At 43.1% G+C, this 22,623-nt stretch overlaps 1 long non-coding RNA gene across 3 annotated transcripts in view; it reads right to left on the reverse strand.

Annotated features, from left to right (window-relative positions):
- LOC308056481 overlaps positions 1-22,623 on the reverse strand; it is a 111,932-nt gene that overhangs the window by 61,601 nt on the left and 27,708 nt on the right. For all 3 annotated transcript variants that reach the window (XR_013924849.1, XR_013924850.1, XR_013924851.1), the window contains exon 3: positions 1-21,569. This exon is cut by the window's left edge. This is a non-coding gene — a long non-coding RNA (uncharacterized lncRNA). The remainder of the gene's footprint in view (positions 21,570-22,623) is intronic.

The raw sequence follows: 22,623 nt of genomic DNA on the forward strand, positions 1-22,623 counted from the left end.
TGGGTATCTTAAGCAGGCAAAATACCTCCACACACTAGCTGTACCCGAGTGGCACTGGCAAACCTCTGCTGGAAGCGTCCTCTCAGTGGAAATGTGCATTCAGCGCAAACACAGGGCTCTTGTGTTGAGGCCACACTTTTAAAACAGAACAATGCAGCAGCTTTTCAGATCATGGTCAATTAAATGTTGGCAAGATTGCATAACTTCATCCAAGCTGTGGATGGCCATGATCAGAGGCAGCTGAAAAGTAGCCAAGAAACATGTGGATTTGTGTTGTGAAGGCTAGAAGAGGCAATTTTAACCATTAAAGTGCAAAAATTTAAAACTAGAGAAATCAGAATTACAGAACCTGTGAGATCGGAGGAGTGAGTGGTAGTAGGAAAAGGAAAAGGAGAATGCTCTGCAGATCTTGAAAGGTGAAGACCCTTCCTTGCCCAGCAGTCTCTTCATGGCTCATAAGACAGGCTTGGCTATGAAAAGATTTGCAAATCATTATGTGAGTTATGCAGAAAATTCCAGTGCATTGCTCCTCCTTTTATTGGGCTCCGTTAAAGGTCTAAACCCACCAAGTAAGTTTGTTAAAAAGCTCGTGAATCACTCTGGAGCTGGTGAGAGAAGCCTTGTTGGCAAGTTCTGTCCTTGCTAGCTGAAATTTTAACAAGATGTTTAAATTGTTGACTGAGGCTCCAGACACTGGATTAGGAAGCGTGCTTTGGCAGGTGAGAGAAAGCAATGGAAAACTGCCTTTGCTTTTCTAAAATGAAAAATCTGAACTTCATGTGAACAAATGCATTCAAATGAGTCATACCGTTGTGTGATCAGTCAAGTGAAATACGAGTCCTGAAAGCTCTTTCCTCTCTCAGTTGGCTTCATAGGGTGACCAGGATATGCCACAGACCCCAATGCTTCAAAACACACTCTATCGCCATTACAGGCAAGAAGTCTAGAGCAGAAGATTCATTACATATTGCAACAGTCGTGTGTTTTTTCCTCCTAAAGAGGACATCACCCAGTCTGTGATGCTACCTTTCTTAGGCAGAACATACCCCATCATCTCCCAAAGAGTAGCCTGGGAGTTGGTCATCCCAAACTATTATCATGGCAAAGTGGCTGTCATCACAGCTGGCTTCAGCCGAAGTCATTAATGATCTTCTTGCATCAGTATCATCTATGTCAGCATATGACACGCAACTGCCAAGTTCCATACTTCATAGAAATGTAAGATGTTGTGTATGAAGAAGCTTTACCCAGGACTTGAGCATAGATCTCCCAAACTTCATAATACATTAAGTCTGGAAACAGCAAGTACCAAAGTGGTCAATGGTGCAATGGGGAGAGCTTTCAGTCTTCCTTCTAGTTACAGGGAGAAGGAAAATTGGCTCAGGCAAAGGACACATGAAGGAATTTGGTACGTGAGTGGAGCTGGAAGGAGCCCAAGAAAAGAACCTGGGTGTAAAAGCACACAAGTGACCTCAGACCAGGTTCTTTTTTTCTAAATACAACTGGAGGATGTAAAAGGTGGGATCCCAATAATTAGGTACATTTTTTATTTACATAATTACAGAATTAGGTAACTGTCTAAAGGAGCTGCCAGCTGGATCACCAGATAAGGAGACAGAACTGAGGTCTATTCTATTTCTCCTCAGATGCTTTTATAACAAATGCAACTGTGTTGTGAGGTTTTGAAAATACATCTTTTAGTTTACCTCCTCTAGCTTGTGATAAGGATGATGCTGAAATAACTAGAAAACACCAAAGCAGAGGAGTTCCTTAAACCAGAAAACCAGCTCATTCCTGTAACAGCTCACACCCCAAATGGTGTTTGGGTGTTTTCCAGAATAACCAAATAGGATACCTCTACTTAACTGCTGAGCTAATTCATGAGTTAATGAGGCAGAAACTCCATGGAAGGAGCACTTCCCGATAAAGAGCATTACCCTTGGCAAGCCTTAGTGCAGTTGAGAGCATCTGAACCCTGTCTTGGGGTACGTGTGACACCTGCCATCTTCTGCAACAAATGGCTGGGACTATGCAGAGACCTTCAGCATACAATCTGGACAAGTCTGTCCTGCTCCAAAGTCATCGCAAGTGTAATCCACATGTGTGGATGCCCCAGGGGAGTTCCAAGGCCATGTTTTGTTTCCTGGAGCATTTTGCATGTGCCAAGCCAAGACCCCATTAACTTGAGTCACACGTGAACTCTCTGTACTTTAGATGTGGCCTCGCGCATGAATTAGTATCACACATGCTTGTTCAAAAAACAGAGAGGGAAAGAGATTGAGGACCAGCTTTGAAAGAAGTTAATGACCCACTTTGGAAATGTCGGTTTAAGTGAATTACCAGCTTCCTACTCTCAGCCTCATCATTATTTTCCAACTTTTCCAACAAAGAGGACAATGTCCCAAGGCAGCAGTTTCCTTCACTGCACAGTTCTGAGCTCTGAACAATATACCTACATGAGGCAGAGTCTCTGGCAAAAGAAAACAACTCTTCTTGTGTGTCACCGGGGGTATCTCTAACATGCACTGTTTTAGCTAATTATGTGTGTGAAATACGTTTGTGTGTGTGTGCCTGTGTCTGTGTATGCACATCTGCTCAGGAAAAATCAGCTATCCAAAATCCTACATGCCTCAGCAGATTTGAAGTACCACTGTAATGACTCAAAGGTTTTGGAACAGGCAGGACTAAAGACAGTCGTAAGAACTTGATTTAATTTGGAAAAATCAAATTTCCAGTTGCACGAAGAGGCAAACTAAGTAGCTTGGATCTTGTAAAACCCCATGAATCAAGATTTTGGTTTTGTAAAGCCGCGTCTAAAACTAGAAGTATTTTGAATATAAATTCCAAAGTTTGGAGTAGGATTAGATAAAATATTCTAATGTAAGCCCATGTCTAGCTAATGGATAGAGTCCTCCTTTGGTATTTATCTTTCTGCTGCTCTTTCTTTATCACTACTTGATCCCCAGCTAATCTCTACTTCATAACTGAATGTTTTCCATGCATATCTTAATCAGCTCTGCCTTCCAGGTCAAAGATCAGGGCATATATTTTAAAAGGGTATTTCAGACTAGAGCAGACACTCGATTGTTATGGTTGCAGTATAAATCATTTATGGAGAGAGAAGCTTTCTGGCTAATTCTCAGAGATATGCAAATGATAACTTCTGCTTGCTGCATGTTTACAATGCAATAACCATAAATGGAGATAAAATACAAAAAGTCCGTGTCCCACAGAGGGAGGGGGTGGGCTGATCTCAAATTATGGGATGGCTTGAAAAAGAACAGATAGTTTGCAATAAATATCTAAACTTTTGGGGCAGGTTTTTTTTCTTTCATTCTTTCAACAGCAAAACAATACAAGGAAACCACACAGGAACAGCTGGATCCCAAACATCCCTGTTTTCAGAATATATGCACCAAGATAGGCACATACTGCTGCTCTGGGGGCTGCTGGTGGCTTTTCAAGCACGGAGCACAGCGAGCACTGTGGGAGGGCTTGCAGGCTGTTAAAAGGGAATCTCTGCTGTTCCTGCAGGGACGGTTAGCCATGGTGCAACTCTGCTCCCATTGAAGTCAATGGGAGTTTTACTTCAATGGAGCAGAGTTAGGTTAATGCTGAATGTTTTGGAAAACACCATTCCCACTTGCCAGCCTGAATCCTCTGAGATCTTCCCATCGTTAGTTTAATTCAACCATAAATGTTTGGAACAGCAGCCAAGGGATTAAAACGATCAACAAAGTCAATTGCTTTGTTTGTAAATGTTCTTTTCCTTAGTTTTCTGCAATGTGAAAGTTGTTCTATGAACCTTGTTTTGACTCATTTAAACCCCATTTAGTAATCCTGCAGGAAAGACAGTATTTATGATGTTAGTGTGATATCTTCTGCCTAAAAAACATCCCCTGCCCTTATGAACTTCTAGTAGCCTGCTCCAGATTGGGCTGGTAAAGGCACTTCTGTTTTACAGAAGTGTGGAGCGCTCATATTGCAATAAAGAATTTAAGAAAAAAAATGCCAGAATTTTGTTCTTTTTCCAGAGTTTTTGAAGATGAAGACATTGAAGCTTTTAGAAATGCGTGGCATAGCATTTTTGGAAAGGTGCATTAGCCTGCTTTTGAATTTCAGAATTGACTGGGTCTGGAAACCTCACATATATTTTCATACTCTGAGGCTCACAGAGAAATATGAGCAGGTGGAAATGCCAAAATTATCTGAAATGAAAAAAGGTTAATTTTAACTGCTATTCAGAAATCTGCGACAACCTGCAGAGATCTGCCCAGGTGAGATTATTCTCGGTCTGGCTGTGCAATTTAAGTGATCAGCTCTGCTGTGTTAGAAAACACTCCATCTTTCTTCAGCAGGTAGCTTTCATGAAAGATGCTCACCACCCTCCTCCCTGCACACCTTGCTGTTAGTGCAGCACTGCCGTCGCGGTGTCCCACAGCTCTGCACTCCTGCCACAGAAGCTGACGGTGTTTCTGCTTGTGCAAAGCAGCTCTGGGTAGCAAGCTGTGGAGCAGGGTTTTTTTCTTTCCCCTCCTTACTCCTTCTGAAGGAGGGATGAGCTGGATGATCTACCTGTTAGCTTTACAGCAGCCTTAGGATGGGCAGCTGCACCCTGAAACCTTGGGTTGTATTTTCCCCCTCTGCTCCCTGGCCTTAACAATAATCCCCTGCTCTGGAGTGGGATGTCAGACCTCTCCACCATCATCACTTTTCATTGTGAGAATTAAATTGCAAACTTGGCTCTCACCTGGGCCAAAAAAACCTGCAAAAGCAGAGCTCTGAGAATCTGCCTGTACCCATTTTCCTTTTCACTTGATGTGAATGGTTCCCAGCCATTTGATATTCCCCACTCTCTTTGTGATTGATAAACGTGCATTTGTGCACAGGTGATTCTTCCACCTCTCTAGTCACACCAGCTACTATACCTCCCATTGAGGTAATGGAAAGCATCCACTGCTGATCTCTGAGCAGCACATTAAACAAAGCAACATAATGAGCTGCATTTTGTTGAGGGCTCTCCAGGTCCCCCAAATCCTTCTCAAATGTTATTGTTTATAAAATGTTTGATAAAAAATAAATGATGCTTTCAATTTAAACAAAACCTCACACTGTTACCGGTTTTAATAACAGTTTTGACAGATGAGATTTTCATCATCTGTTTTTTCTTTGTAAAGGCTTCTTCAATAAACTAAAAATGCTTTAAACTAACAGATGTGACTATAAACTAAGGCTGAGACATCAGGAGCTGAGGTTTGTCAAATGCTACAATATATAAATTAATTCCTAGTTTAAACTTCCACTGAGCATTGGAACATCTATTTTGCCCTGTTCTTGGTTACTGAGTGGTTGGCTGACCTTGCACAGGTTTCACACATGGAGAAAAACTGAGCTTGAGAAATCTATACTTGTACAATTAAAATGATACATGTGTTTTGGGCACTAAATAATGCAACAATTTATTGACAGTAAGTAAGAAGTTTGAAGCCAGAGCTAGACACCTGATGATGGTCTGGTATCTATCAGAGGAGAGCATTTTTCAGTTCTCTTGAATTCTCAGTACTTTTAAAATTCAAGCTAATTATCTGAATGCCGAAGTAGGAGCTCAGAAGCCTGCCTTTAGGCAAGAATTTCAAAACCTGTAGCCTGGTTTCCTCCCTAACATTCCTCCACATTTTCTTCAGGTCTAATCTATTTAGCTTCTCTTGTGTTACAAACCTGTCTAACATTCGCTGCAGAATCAAATTAGGGCAATGTTGATGCTTAAATAACCGATAAGCTGCGAATTTTTTATCTGTGAAAAGTTCAGAACTTAGAATTTCCAATTACATTGTTTGCTATAAACAACTTTTATTTACTGATTTAGAGAGGAGTTTTGCTTTGTTTTAAGGGGCTTTAAGCAATGCAGTTTTTAAAGCTGGATTGCTTGTAAACCCTACTACTGTTTGGTTTTAAATTTCTGATATTATTATTCTTATGTTTTGCCTGTTTTCCAGCAGTCCTGCTTCTCTGATGAGTGGAACTTCTGTGATATAATGAGGACTCTGCGCTGGAGCACGTGGCCGCATTGCTCTGCGTTGCCAATGCTGGCAGTGACAGCATGGGGGACCTGGCTTTCTGCTTGGACGGTAAGAAACCTTCCTAAAGAAAACTTGACATGACCTGTACATTGCACCTGTCGTCAGCTCTGATTTCTATCCCAAGGGTATTTCCATAACAAACTCCTGCTGGGTAGCTTGGAGGCAGAGGAACAAAGAAAGGAGAGCATCCCGGGGCCACAGGCCTCCTCTGGACAGGGGAAACTTAGCCAAAGCCTCTGAATCCCCCAGAAGTGCCAGGGCAGACACGTTGAGTTATTTTATTTTTCTCTGGCAATCCTTATCAATGTGTTATGGGTGTTAGGTTTCCGTATGTGTAGATAAACTATACAATATGGCCATTACTTCAGCTATGTCTCCAGATTTTACTGTAATACAAAAAAAAAAAAAAAAAAAGACATAATGGGGTCTTGCCGCATGACTAGGACTCTTAGGTGGTGCTGCAACACAAAGGCATGCATAAATGAATTAGTAAAAGCCACAAGGGTGATGGTAGGTAAATACATTAACTTAGGCTAGGAAAAAAAGGGCAGATGAAACAAAAGTGCTGATATCATAAAAATTCAAAAATAAGATTATTTGAGTGTATTGATTTGATAAATGAAAACTTAAATAAGACTTTGGGAGAGAAATTTTCCGAAAGAGACAACTCTTCTGAGATCTTTGCTGTCAGATGCAGACAAGGTGCAACAAGGACGAATTCTCCATCCAAGGAGTCTTGGATATTTATGTAGATTCTCGAAGAGGTACATTATACTTACTTTTATTTGATGTTTCATTACAGAGTCCCAGAGACTCCCCTGAAATAACTCCTCATTGTTATAGTTTTATATATAGTTTGATATCACTCTAACTCAGATTCTCTTTTCAAACTCAGAGTGCCGTTCATTAAATTCTTTCTTCTATGGAGCCATAAACGCAGTAATCTAGATCCTGATAAAGGCTTTAAAGCTATCCCATAGGATACTTGCGGATGGAACTGATTGAACATTAGTGTCAAGGAAGCATATTATTTGAGTCTCAATATAATTAATAAACCCTTTCTCTCCCCCACAGGAATGCACTAAATATCCGAGTCTTGTTTGTGTTAGGCAAAAGATTTAGTTACCTCTAACAGAAAAGGGGGGGGGGGGGGGGGGGGGAAGATGAAAAAGGCTTTAAATATTTAACAGTTTAAACCCTACATAAATTGGAGATTTGAATAAAAAATCAGCCCAAGTATATTTGTATGAAACTGGTGAACAGAAGGAATACACATGCTCAGAGGAATAGATTTTATGCCAAACATCAATCAATCCCAGCTCCGAAGCCTATTTATAATACTGTGGGGGTTCTGGATGGTTGCACTTCACACTGTGAGGACCAATCCATGACATTATCTGTTGAACAATTGAAGTCTTTACAAATAATTAAAACTCTGTTTGAAAATGGAGATATTTTCCACAGCTTTTGTGTCCATGCACCGGATCATAGATACTTGAGTGTGTAAATTTGCCTTGCAGTGCTGCTTTCTGCTGTGTCTTTCTCTGTCTATTCATCTGCTGGCACAAATACGTACTTATTTCCACCTTTTGCTTTCCTCTCCCCTCACCTCCATCCAGGGCAACGAAGTGCTGTTCCAGACCCTGAAGCAAAAGAATAAAAAATAATTTTTCCCTGCCTTTGCAACGTCCTGCCATCCTCCCAGACCCCTCTCTCTTTCTCCTTCTTGATGTTGCACAATATTTTCCAATCATTTCTGTCCTCTGGGGCTGTTAGTATTGCCAGGCCAGGCCCCGCTTGGTTGCCCTACTTACACCTACGAAAACTAGGGCTAACGCTACCCAAGTGCACGTACGGCGCTGCTGGAGGTGTCAGACTCATCAGGCTCTCTCTACACTGAAGAAATAGATTGAGAATTGCACAGACTGAGAAACGCCTCAGCTGTTGTTTCCAAATGATGGAGGAGGTGGTTGGTGTTGCATGGATGTTTCATGGTACCTCACACCCTAAGGAATTGCCCTGATTTGCTGAATTTAATCAAGAAGGATACCTGATCACAGTCCTGATGTGGGGAAGCCATAGAGGTGGGGTGAGGGCTGGGCCAGACCTTTGCCCATTGGCACCAAGCAAAAAAAAAAAAAAAAAGAAACAGCAGAACTTGCCATCTTAATGGTTGGACTTGATGCCCTTAAAGGTCTTTTCCAACCTAAACAGTTTTGTGATTTTGTGATCTTGTTGGCGCTACTGATGGAGCTCATACTGCATAACTCCGTGGTGCTGTGCTGCTCTGACATGCCATGTTGGTCCTTTCAGTGAGGGACCTGTGGATGGGTTGCAAAGATTCATGGCAGGTTAAGGTTGCCATGACTCTGCTTTAGTATTTAAAGACTACAGCTATGTAGTGTGTAATAACAGGAATGTAATGCAGCATAAGAGCCTCAGACCAGAACAAATGGTGCTGGGGATCTAATATCTATAAATCATCCATACACATATATATATGTGTACACACATGCATATATGTGTACCCACATGTATATATGTGTACACTATACATATACCTATTCTCTCCAGTATAGGGCTAGTGACCAAATGCCCATAAGCCACTAGAGTGTGTTATGTGGCTCCTGGATCACATCTTTTATTTCAGTGCAAAGAATCAAGTTTCTGTGCTCCAAGGTCACTGAGCAGTGCTAATCATGGTGCACGACACGCACAAGACAGCTGGAAGACTGACTTCAAAAGCACGCTCCTGGTGAGAGCTGAAATGCCAGTGTCCCTGCATCCAGAGAGCTGAAGTCTCAGCACTGATCTATGCTGTTTGACACCAGCAGTGACAGTAACGGCACTGACCATGACACCCCTAGCAGGGCTGGCCTGGCTGGTGAGAGCCACCTACCACTGAGCCTTCTGCGTGGTGGGGAAGACAAGGGAGTTTGCTTACCAGCACAATGTTAACATCATCTTCTATGAATGGGTGAACTGACACTCTCTAACCACCCCAGAACAGCAATGCTGATCACAACACATTTTCCTTCCAAGGGAGGTGAATTTCCGAGGTAAGAGCACGGGTGGAGGTGCAGCAAGGTGCTGCATCCCCATATGCTCCAGCATGCTGTGCTCTGGACACGACTCAGCACAGAGCCCTCATTTCTCAAACCTTCTCAGGGATGTGCTTTTTCTAAACATGAAAATCATCCCCTAAAAGTTAATGAAACCTTTCACTGCTTGCAGCAATTCAAGTGTTCATATACCTCTTCCTGGACCAGGGCCTGAGTAAAGAGTAAAAAGAAAAATAAACTACTTGTCAACTCAGACATGTGTGAATTTATTGAGGCTACATTTAGCAATAGGTTATAGGACTCACTTTTCAAATGAAACCTTCTAGAACTTATTTAAATCTTAAAAATAGTTTAAATTATTTTAATATTTTTCTTAGTAGTATTTCTTGTATTATAAGCAGCACCCATCCACAGTCAAAACATCCAGATGTTTTAACTAAAGTTAAACTATGAAACAGAACAAAAATAAAAATCCATGAAACACTTGCCAGATAGCTCAAGCACATCTGTTCCGAAAAATACAATACTAGTTCAAAATAATAACAGCAACTATCATTTTCAAGCATGCACAGGACTAAAATAAAAACAAACATGGTTTTGTGCAGAGGATGAAGAATTGGAAAGCTGAGATTCTGCCCTGGATATATAGTATCATTTGACTCCCTTTGAACTAGGGAAGCATAAGCACGTAAAATAAACCTGGCAGTGGCTAGCATCCTGGGTGCGTTAGGTGGGTCACTGCCTGGTCCAACCCAGCCAGGAGCTTCATCAGGGTGCTGCCTGCATCACATGTCACAAAAGCGACCCTGGATAACCTTGACCCTGCAGGCAAGCCACACCAGCACTGCTGCACATCTAAGAACAAAGGAGAGGTGGTAGTCTCCTCGCTTTGGGTTTTAGGACCCAAAGCCCACCTTATGGGGAGGAGACTACCACCTTTTTGGGGTTTAAGCAGGAAAGACAACATTCTGCAGATTCCTGTCTTGCCTTTAAGCACCTAAATGTGATTTAAGCACACGTTTTCCTGCTATCACAATGGCATCCTTAGTAGACTGACTGAAGCCTATCTCCATGAGCTCTTTGTTTAAAATGCGTTGGGTGCTGGGAGACCTCATCCTGCCCTGGCTGCGTCCCCAGGAGCTCAGTGCCACCAAGATGAGTGATGTCGGCACTGGTGAACCAGTTTCTTCCCCGCCACACTAACGAGTTCCTAGCCAGCCTCCCATACACACATGAGCTACAAGGTGGCACCCGGAACGTTGGAGCTTTGGCGTTTGTCCCCTGCCTGAGCCATGGCTTCCCGCTCTCTGTGATGCTCTCCTGGAAAGCAGCAGCTTTTGTTAAACCCACCCTGGTTCACCTCCACCTAGCAGACAGCTCCTTTCCATTTTTATTCCCTTTTTTTCCCCCTAGGAGAGCCGGTGGCAGGGCTCAGGGTGCCGGCGCGGCAGCGAGGCCAAGGAGGAGCTGGCTGCGTGAGCGGAGCAGCAGGGGGAGCTCAGACATCCCATTTGGCTCTCTCCAAATGTCAGTCCTTCAGACCTTCTGAGCAATTAAACAAAATTTAGCATGAATCAATCATATAGACATGAGGGTGTAAAATAATGAAGACAGATGTTGTTTAAATCCTTATAAGAGTTCCTGCCTGAGCCAGATATCATCCTGAGTACTATTAGATTATCCAAGTGACCTTAGAAGTGTTCAAGTGTCCACATGAGCACGTCGAGGTAGGAAAGAGCAGGCGATGATGTGGAGCCACATCAGTTTCCCTCCTGGTTTTGGTCCCTTCTTTTTCAAGGTAACTCCTTCCCAAGCACCGCTGGCATGATCTAGATGCGTGGAAGCAGAGTGCTGCAGCAAGCAGCACCAGCAGCCCTGCTGCCAGAGCAAGAGGAATGCTCAGTTCTCTGGGTTCCTTCTATCTTTCTACCAGCTAAATAAATATTTCGCTTTGAGAGTGGAAATCCTTCTTAAAAAAACCCTCTTTTCAGATGTGGGACCAATATACTTAGTTTCACTTAAAGTTCCTGAATTCGAAGGTCTATGCTGGGCTGGCCACTCACGCCTGTTTCCTCATCTGCACTTTACAGAGGAAATAGGTGGGTTTAAAGCTCTCTAAAGACACCAAAGTGCTCTTTACAAAGTCATTTGCAAAGCAAAAATGAAAAAAAGGTGGGGTTTTTTTTTCCCCCCAGGGATTTTTGAGCATATGAAGCACAAAAATAATCACATAAATGGCACAAAGAAAAAAAAAAAAGTTTTAGTCTAAGTCAGCAATCCAAATGCAGCACACACTCCCTGCTGCTTCGCCCCCACGTCACAGGGATACGACATGTCAGTCTGGATTTCAAAGGGCTCTTCTGCTCAGTAGTGGTCAGAGCCAAGACCTTAAAACCCTACAAATTTCTGGAAGCTGGGTTGCAAACCTTGAGATTTGGCCAGGTGATGTCATTCAGAAAGAACAAACCATGCAATGTGGGAGTTTTATTCATTAAGGACAAAAATAGGTAATATTGGAGAATACAGTCAGCACCAGCTTGTCAGGGCACTGAGGGCACCAAGATGTCTAACTGCTTCTGCTGCCAGGGTCACCCCATCCCCAGCACCATCTCCCACTCTTCCTGTCTCAGCTTCCTGGAGGGACCTGGCTGCCCCACCACCCCTGGGGCTGCTGCCAGGGCTGTCCCCACAATGGTCCCACCTGGGGCTGGGGGCTGTTCCCTGCTAGTGAGGGCACTGTGTGTCGGGCCCCCCATGGCTCCTGCTTAGCCCCTGCACTGGAGCAGCCCTCCTCTCCCTGCTATCGGACACACATAGGCTTGAAATGCTACACATCTTCCAGATCAACAGACAGGTCTCCTGAACACTGAGGTGTCCATGTCATTCACAGCTGTTTCCCTCCTCTGCTATAGCTTAACTAAAATAATAAATAATGGAATAAAAAACCTTGGCTCTCCTAAAACAACCCAGACTTGTATCTTCCACCTCCAGGAAGATGCATACAGCATCAAGTAATAAAAGACACTGGCACCTTACTTTCTTCCTGACCTACGCCAAGTCTTGGGTTTTGCTCCAGAAGTTCTTTACAATTTTCATTTAGAAATCTTTGTGTTAGAAAAAGAAATGCCCCTAGGAGCAGCAACCAGGACTCAAGTCAGGGTCTGTAACCCTAACAGCTGAGCTTTGAACTTCCTTGTCCTTCCCTGATCATCCAGCTCCTGCGCCCTTCTGCCGACAGCTACGATCAGCTGTGGGTGCACGTGCTGACTGGGGTGAGCTAGGGAGAAAGTGGGACTCAGCAGGCAGCCTCCATTTTGGGGTGTGCTTCTCTGCAAAGCTATGGGCCTTTTTACAGAGAGTTTTGCAGAGGGCTTGGCTTCAGGTGTGCATTGCGCATTGCACGTTGCGCTGGGGATTTGGTTGTTTTGTCTTGAGCTGAAACAAAAGTGGCATAAAGTCAGCTTAATTTCTGTGATTTCACTAATGTGGTGGGAAAAGAGGAAACTGGCTTCCTCCTTGGAAGAAATGCTGATGCTCTTTCATAATTTCTATAATGACATTTGATATTATGGTGATGAGTGCCTTAGAAATACATATGATAATCATTATAATCAAGCACATGTGTCTGGAGAGTGTAATAGGTACATTCTATAAACTGGAAAATAAACATGTGTTAAGGAATGACTTCTAATATTAATTTCCATTTTTAGAAAGCAAGGTCCCAGATCCAACTAAAGATTAAAGAGCCAAAACAGGACTTTGAACAGGATAGATGCCTAAATCCCAAATCATAATCCACAGCCCTCCCGCCCAGTTGTTGCTAACTGTGAAGGCAACTAAGCTTATTTGGTGACTCAGTATGCAAAGCGTTCAAGTTGCTCAGCCACCAAAAATTCTCCTTAAGTGAGGTATTCCCCTGAGTGCTTCCCTTCGTGTAGTCATACCAGGGGCCCTCCAGACGTTCCTCTTGGGCTGCTGCTTCTCGCTGCCCCCTCACACCGGCCCAAGCTGCCCTGGGAGGGCTGGCGTTTCAGATATGCTGCTGCTGGCACATCCCTGCCAGCAGTACTTGGCAGTTGCCTATTTGGTAGCAGGCTTTGGTTGGGCTGCTTCTCTCTGAAGCTCCAAATCTTCATCTAAATGCTGAAGGTGGGGGTGCCTAAGGAGTGGGTACTGCTCTGCTCTGCTGGGTGCTACCTCTTCGCCTTTGTCGGGGGCTCTGTAAGCAGAACGTGAATCTCCTCCCGTGCCGAAGCACAGTTTTGCTCCTATAGTTGAATGCAGACATAGGAATATGCCACCACATACACAATTTAGCAGTAAGTAACTGGAGGCCACTTGTAAAAACCAGTTAATAATTGTAAGCAACAGCCCTGCCTCACCTCCACGCTACTGCAGCTTTGCACTGATGTCATGTCACAGACAGCAGCAGAATTGCTCCAGGACAAAAGTAGGGCAATGCTCTGCTGAATGAGGCACATCATATTCTTTCTGAATGGAATAAAACAAAATATTACTTTATGGACCTCTCAGGCAAGTCCAACAGCTGTTGTAAATCAGAGTAACCCCACTGGCTTCAGTGGATCTACTGCAATTTATAGCAGCTGGGAATCTGGCCTCGCGTTCCCCAGATAGGTACTGGATTTTACCATTAGCAGTTTAATCCTGTAAGTAGGGATTTATTACAGAAGGGAAAACATGAATAACTGTGAACAGAATGAACAATGTTATATTTTGAAATGAGTAAAAGAACAACATTAGAAGGTGCATAATAACTCTTGAGAAACAAAATTAATACAGCGAAGCCTGAGCAGCCAGGCACTGGGGTTATTTGGCCTCCTGAACTGTGGAATTTAACTCTACCAAAAAATCCTGGCCCTTGACTGGAGTGCTGCTAAGATGAAAGACACTGTGTCTCTACCACACTACACAGCCTATTGATTTTATAAGTCATCAATGTATATTGTCTGTCTATACTATTAACAGGACAAGCAGGAGGTGCACATAGTCATTTGACTGCATAAGCCAGTTGTCCCATGCTGTGCCCTATGGGAAGCCTCTGATTCTTACACTTGGAGCAGGGACAATGCAACTTAATCAGACTGACAGGAAACAGGCAGCAATTACAGTGTGCAGCTACATCTGCTGGGTTCCACTTCACTGAAGGAAGAGTTATCTCAATTTTAATGTACATCCCTTTTTCATGTTTCATTTAACCTCTGCTGTATTATTAAACACATCAAAATATAATGACAGTCGTTAAAAAAGAAAAAGAGAACATTTTGAAAATTTTGGACTCTCCCCCTTTATCTGTAATTTAACCATATCGGTTTTACTTTCCTGCAACATTCTGCAGCAGTGGAAGTCTGATTTAATATACGGTTTTGTTTATTTTAAATAGCAAGTACAGACCCAATCCTACTTCTTGCAAAGTCAATGGCAAAATAACTACTGATTCACTGAAAGCAAGATGTGACCTGCTGATACTAAGTCTTATTAATCTAGACAGTGGAGTGAAGCCTTCCCAATAGTTTGCTCATTTTCACAAATTGTGTTGCTAACCTTGAAAGGCTCTTATTGTTAGTGTTTAACTGGCAACGGAATAATTCTGAATTCTTAAAAGCGTCTGTGTGAAAACTAGGGGAAGGGGAACAAAACCTGCCTCTTGAAAGATAATGGGAGCTGTAGCACAGCCTGCGAGGGACAGAGCCACGTCCCTTGTGGGCTGCGCAGATAATCGAGGTGCTGCATGCCTGCAGCCCACTGGGGCTCTGCTGGCCACCTCCAGCTCGGGGGAGCAGGGCTGCGCTCACACCAGCTCCCTCATTGCACTGTGGGCGTTTATGGACTCAGGGATGGAGGTCATGTACACGTGTGACTTGGGAACCACTGGGCTGGAAACAGGACTGAAAGTTTTGGGTGACGTCTGCGTGAAATACCAACAATGTTGGCTGCTGGGTTTGGTGCAGACAAGGTTAGGTCTATCACAGAGGCACAAGACTGTTTGGGTTGGAAGGGAATTTAAAGGTGATCTAGTTCCAAGCCCCCTGCCATGGGTGGGGACACCTTCCACTAGACTGGGTTGCTCCAAGCCCCATCCAACCTGGCCTTGACCCATCAACACAGCATCAAGCTGGATGCATTTCCCCCCTCCCCTGGCCAACAGCTCTGGGGGATTGGTAAAAATTCTGTACCCCACCATATACCTAAGTCACATCTTCAGGGAGTACAGGTGATTCATCTCACCAGCCCACCTGGCTGGTAGGAAAAGAGGCGAGACTGGGGTCTTCCTCACATCCCTGCAGTTGAGGGGAAGAACCACTCTGGATGGGAGCCTCTGGAATGGCTCCTTCATTCTCCCTACCCAGCTTCTGCCCACCCATAGAATTTGGTCACAGCATGGTCTGAAATAAATACCATCATTAAATATTTTTAATAAAGCACCTAAATGTCTTTAGATATTCACTAAGAACCTTCTTATTGTTACTGATTTATTATTGTCACTAAAAATAGGCTTGCAGGCTCACTAGACCCAACCTGCCTCAAACTTTCAGAAATAATCTTTTCTGGTCAGGTACTAATTTATTTCTTATTTTTATACAATGCTTCCAACAGACGTTAAATTCTTAATACAGCATATCTGCATAACATCTCCATTATGCTGTTACTCTGATTTACTACCTGAGAGCTGCTATCAAGATTTGGTGCTTTTTTCTCTACAACTTTTATTAACTACCGCAATCATAACATTTCAGTTTCACCCAGGAGTATGTCTTCAGGCTTTTGCGACATCCTGCTCTGCCCAAGTCCCAGGCCAGCCAAGCAGGAGCTGTCCCTGAAATCAGAGCAGTGTGGTGGTGTCAGTGCATCCCTACCCTGAAGCCACAAGCCATGCAGGGAGGATGGCTTCTGCAGCCCGAGCGCTGCGTTGTGTTAATGCTGCTATGCAGCTCTGGGTGCAGAGCTATGTCTACCCTGCTACGTGTAGATACTGTGCTATGGCTTTTAGCTTCTTTTGGCTGCTCCTCTACTCATGCTTTTGCTTGGTTTGGTTCTTCACTCTGCAGCCTACCAAGCAACGCTGTCTCATATCTGCTCCATCAGACTGTAATTTGTAAAGCCAACAAAAGAGCAAGTCAGCACTATGTCTTGAGTTTCCCAGTGTCACTTTTTATCAGTGTGTATCTACTAGATCCAGCCAACACTGCCTGTAATCACTCTTGAGCTTGTGAGAAGTCTTACTAAAACTAACTGCTCTGGGTCAGCAGGGGCGTTTACACACTTCCAATGTGACAGCATGCACCACTCCTTGCAGAAGCAAAGCCTCCTGTGGTAAGCTCTCTGGGACCAAGGCTGAGTTTATTTGTGTAGAAAAGTAAGAACAAAACAAATTAGTATGATGATGCCATTGCACTAATTATTACTTCTTGGTAATAATCCTAGAATTGGATGCAGAATAATCCTACAGGAATATATTGTTATAATTTATTTATCTAATAATTTGTTCACTGAGGGAGGCATATGAGTTGTGCATCTTAAGTCAGATTCTCAATCGATTAAATCTGTACTGATTTCAAAGGAAATCAAATGATTTACATCACCGCAGGATCTCACCCTCTGTCCTGCAGACACTCCAAGAAAGCCTTTCCACTGCAGAGGCCGCACAGCTCTTCGAGGCCACAGTATCACACACAAATGCCTTAATTGTTATGTGGGTAGCTCTGAGCAACAACAAAATCAGTTCATTTCAAACTGGTGAGCTTTCTTACCATAAAGGAGAGAAGCATTGTGACAAGTATCGGCATGAGAAGTCAGCATGGTTGCAAGCAAAGCCCTAACAGAAGCTGCAGCCAAGAATGCAGTGGCATAAGTAAGTCCACAGCTACAGCTCCCTGTAGCTACAGCATGACTGAGCCACTGTCTAGAAAGTAAGCCTGAATTAGGGAAAGCCTGTGAGCAAAGGAAGCTCCTCATCCTCCTGTCCGTCCTGAGGCCAGTATGCCTACAAGTCCTGTTCATGAGCTCTTTGCAACGAAGTCCTTGTACAAGGGGGTGGCCCAACGGTGCAGTTGAGTTAGAGGTCTTGGGGGCAAGTCTACACCTTGGTGGTGAGCAAGCGGGCTTCTCAGTGGGGCTCCACACACTGCTAAGGACTTCACTATGATCCCTCTGTGAAGGACTTTCTACAACTGGATTTATCCTAGTGCACAGTTGTCTACTCCTAATGTTCTCAGTGAGGTTTTAGTCCTGCTGTGCTGTTGCAACTATCGGAGGCTGACGACCATTCTGGGTGGAGGAAGGTTCCCCACCCTCCCTGGTGGACAAGCAGACAGGTCCATGATGATGCAGTGGCAGCACAGGCAGAGCAGTCAGTGCATTTTCCTACTGTGCCTCATCCCATGAAGCTTGTGGAGAGGCTTTCAGTGAATGGGGACACAGCAGCAAACTGGTGTAATGCAAGGTGATACAGGCTATGCCATAAAATTTGCTGAGACTGGTACTCACTGCCTCAAGGTGCTCCACGTGGGAGAGGTCTCAAGGCCAAGGCATCCACTGCACCCAGCAGAATGGCCATGATTACAGGGTGTATTCAAGATTTCCTCCTTGGCACACCAGCTGGGGAAGCTGGTGGGGGGACCTCATGGCACTCCTGGGGTAGTGTGGCCCATGGACCAATTTGATGCTAAAGACACTATTGCAGGGAGGTCATAAACAAAGGCTGTGTATAATTTGCAGGGGGAATTGCTACAAAAATCAAGTGTTTACATGGGATATTGTGTTCTGAAATTTTGTTATGCAGTTGTGGTAAATGCACAAGCACTTTTAGGCCTGGGGGTATGCTCAAAACCTCTAGGCTCTCACAAGCTGTGCAGTGCGCCGGTGTTCGAACCCAGCACCATCATGGTGATGACTTTCCTCCATTTACTGCTCTAGCTATCAGGCAAGGCTTTCTGAAGTGCACACAGAAAGCAGCTCAGCAGCAGGTGAAATGCTGCAGCTGCACTGATGTAAATGTTCTCCTTTGTTGTGGAACCAAAATGTGCCAGGATTCATTGTGCAGGATGGCAGGTTTCCTGTCACTGGAAACCAGCTTTTCTAACGCTCATTTTATGCGTGATCTTGCATCCATTTTCTTCAGCGATCTTTCAGTCTTGCATTTAGTATGGAGCTTGAATGTAGCTTCTTCAAAAGTTTTCTCAATGTTCCTTATTTCTAGTTTTGGAGGGAAGTTTCTTCCCCCCTCCTGGAAGATAAGAATCCTTGCATGCACAGTGAAGCTTAAATGATACGTCCGCTAAGCCTCCAGGTTTATTACAACTCACTTGGAGATGATTACAGCTCCCAAAAGTCTTACCTTGGTTACAAATAATGTCTGACCATTAATAATCAGATCTGTTCTACCACTTCAAATTAATAGCATGAAGTTGGAGAAGAAGAAATAATTATCCGTTCTGATTTGTTCTCTGTGTAAATACATAGCCCTGCCTGCTGCCAAATTGCCTGAGTAGACAGGACAGCCTCCACCATGACACGATTCTCACCTTCTGCATGACTACCTACATTTTTTTACCTGCAGTCTAGTTATGCATCTAATTAAGAAACACTGGTTTACATGTGACAATCTAAAACCAGCTTGTCTAACATAAATTGGAAGTGTTAAACCAAGATTCTACTTTCAAGTGGCAACCTAAACAAAATATATGAAAGCAATGACTCTGTCTGGAAAACAATGAAGAAACCAACCGGAGGGGGTAATCAGTATTTGAGGAGTCTTTAATCTAACAAGGACATCTTAAGTTGCCTGAAAAAAAGATTATGTGCAATTGCCAAACACCCACCCATATTCAGAGGATTCCTCTGAAGCACCGCATGTTAATTGGAAGGAAGTTGGAAAGCTTTCTATCAGGATCCTATAATAAGCTTCATTAATATGGGGTACAGTAGTGTATTGCATATTAATAAAAGGCAGCCTAAGATAATTAAAGAGTGAATAAACTGAGAAATATACTGTCTTTATGTGGTAGAGAAGTCTAACCTGGCACTATCTGATATCCACATGTTTATAAAAAAATAGATGTAAGTAAGCATGCACCAATAAGAGATGCAAAGCAGTAAGGGTAGCTGAGGAAAGAGTGCCTCAGCTGGAGGTGTTACAATGGAAGCACACATCTTGCAGAAATGCACATGAGTAGTCCCATTTTCTTAAGGCTTTGTGAGTGCAGGGCCTAAAGTTTTCAGTTTGGGACAAATGACCCCCAACTTGCAATAAGTATTGCTGCTCAACTCTAGAAGCATAACTAAAAAAATAATTCTGTTGAGCAAGGCCATAGATTAATTTGAATTATTCCATTTTCATTTCATTTAGTTTGATTTTCTCTCTATTTCCTATTTTCTAAATTAAATAAACCTTGCTTGATTTAAGATAATTTGCCTTTACTGACTATTACTTAAGGGTAAGCATTGCAAAGCTGTTCCATGGGAGGAGGAAAACAAACCCACTGAAATTTAGGGTTTAGGAAAACAAAAGTAAAGCAGATATCCAAGTGAAATACATGATGAAAGGTAAGTTGTCTACACCTCAGCCCCATGAGCTGTTGTGAACACAGTAAGATTCTGGATAGGAAGGAAATACAGGAAAATCTTAAAATGAAGGTGCTAGCTACGTGTGTCCAAAACTGACCATGTATAACCAGTATGTAAGGGATCTTGGTCAAATATTTCCACCTTTTCTCAACATCTAACATCAGTGCCACACTGTACCACTCCACATACATACCCACTACTTATTTTTACTGCCATCAAATGAACAACAGAATTATTTCATACTTCCATCCTATACACTGAAGAGATAACTGTGATTACAACATCAGTCACCCTCCAACTAAACAAAATTTTGCCGGTTATATTATACTGGCAGAGAGTTTTCTGCAGCACAGGGCTGAGAAGAGAGCTATGTATGTACTGGCAGGAGTAACTCTGTGGTAGGAGGAGCAGCAGTTTTAGTGTAGATGAAGATTTGGGGAGGGAAGCAACAGCATCAGTACATCACCCACAGACATACTGTTCTCCATGCATGGAAGATGTGGAGAGTACAGAAAACCCATGGTTGTGAGAGGGGGGGTCTAAAAAGGGTCAGAGATTCTAAGTACAGTATGTAAATAGCCATTGAGAGGGCATGTTTATGGGGAAAGAAACCCTTGAGGTGAGGAAGACAGAAGGGAATAATGGAGATAAAAATGGTGTTCTCTGTGGGAGCTGTAGGCTCTCAGGCTGCAAGAGGAGATGTTTGCAGTCTCAGTATGCTATACATCTTTAAGAAATAAGATGGCTTTGACCAATGGCACAAGCTTTTCCAGTGGCTTTACAGGCACTGTTGAGCTTCCTTTGTGTATCCTATGCTTAAAAATTTTATAAGCTGAGCTACTCTTGTATTTACAGATAGTACAGCAACAGGGACCCATAACCAGTAAGTAGAGTTGGATGATACACCTTTTTTCTTAGGGGTTATGTGAAGAGATTATGGGCTTCAACAATTTAACTGCCTTGTTTTATTTCTACTTTATATTGCAGTTGCATCTGGAAATCAGAAAACTCAGTTTTAAAAATAAGAGAGGGAGAGATAGGGGAGCAGAGCAGAGAGGAGGAAAGCAAGAAAAAAAGAGAAGAAACTAAGCAAGTTAAGACTGAACGTGTTCAGTCGCTTATTTGGCTTGACCTAATCACAGAGATTTCCCCAAAACTATTAATATATGAAAGCTGAATGCCATTTTACTCATTCTCCCACTACATTTTACTGTTTCCAGAGAGATGGGCAGCATCCCTCTGATATTGCACCCTTGACCCCATGAAAATCTTGAACAGATTAATGTCTATAGTCTCCTATCTCTTTAGTAGCTGCTAATCTATGCAAAGCAAATTGTTTTGGATTTACCTAGAACATTATTGCCCACCCTGTAATTTGTAACTGCTGTTTGCAGTGACAGAAACTCTTAATCACACTACATGATAGAGATATACCTCAAACTCACTAAACAGCAAACTTTTTAAGGGCAAAACACCAGGAGCAGCTAACCACTCAGCAGCTCGATTCTGAACAAATTTTTTCCACAGATTATCGTCTGTTGCACCATGCTTCTTGCCTGGGAGAGCAAGCGCTCATTGGCTTGGAACCACCAGATGCACCCATCTCCTCTTCGTGTCCACAGCTCCCACCTCCATAGCGTCCCACCATCCTGCTGGAGTGGGACAGGGGAGGGCTGCGCCATGGGGCATCACTCCTCAGCACCAACCTCCCACCTCTCATCCCACAACTCACCAACACCCTGGTAGGACAGGTTTCCTGGCCATGGATCCGTCCTCAGGTCTGTCACCATCACCACCGCTGTGCTGCTTGAGCACCTCCTTGGCGAAAATCAGGATGTTCCACCTAGTACAGAGACATATCCATTTAGATCAAAATGTATCCGAGAGCAATTTTCACATGAAGATGTTCCTTCATTCCCATCTGTGCATATCACAGTTTTAAATACTGCTTCCACTTTCCAAACTCTTGCTTCACCAGAAAAAATAGCCAGAGCAAACGACAAGGGGGGGGGGAAAAAAAAGGGGAAAAAAAAAAAAAACAATAAAAAAACAGATGAAAATGAGTAACAAATAAAAAACAAAGAAACAAGGAAATGCTGAAGCAATCACTCCTCTTTACACATTAGTTTTGCGGTCTGACATACACAATAAATTGTAACAGTTACCAAATAACCATTCAAGTTCAAATGATGTACATACATCTATAATCTTAGTTAGCTGCTTGCTGGCATACTTCAGGAATGCCACTGTGTCCTCCAGTGTAATTCTGTATCAATGACTTTTCCAAATAAATCTAGTTGCTGGTTTATATTAATGAACTGTCACAGTTCCCATTGTTTTCCCATAGTCTTGCAGCTGCATTCTTTCACAGGTGCTTGGCAAATTAAAATGATGCTGGTTTGGGGTTTCAGGCTGATACAAAATCACTCCTTCAGCAGATTGTTAGGGAGTTATTCATGCAAGAAACACATCTTTACTTTAGACAGTCTGCTTTTCTCCTTATCCTCCTCTTCCTTCACTGACCCTTTGCATTTCTCATGCTTCCTGGTGATGAAATAAAAAGCAAGATTGCTTCTTGTTTCTGCTTAGAAAATAATTCATTTGACAGTAATAAGCTTGGAGTGGAAAGCATAGCTTGACTCTGCTCTGTTATCCTGATGTAAATCAAAAGCACTCCCAGTGAAGCCAGTGTGCTGGGCCTCATGATGGTGTAAACTGGCATAGCTCTTGCTGTTCTGAGTGGAGCTGGACTAGCTTACAGGCTAGCCAAAGATCTGGCACAACTGATATGGGTATAACTAGTAGGATAATTGGGCCAGTAATGTTGTTAATCTACCAAAAAAATAGAACAATAATGGTAATTATGATAGTTTAATTTCTAAGGCACAATTCAAAGT

Source organism: Falco punctatus (genome assembly GCF_963210335.1).
Source record: "Falco punctatus genome assembly, chromosome: Z".
NCBI lineage: Eukaryota > Metazoa > Chordata > Aves > Falconiformes > Falconidae > Falco > Falco punctatus.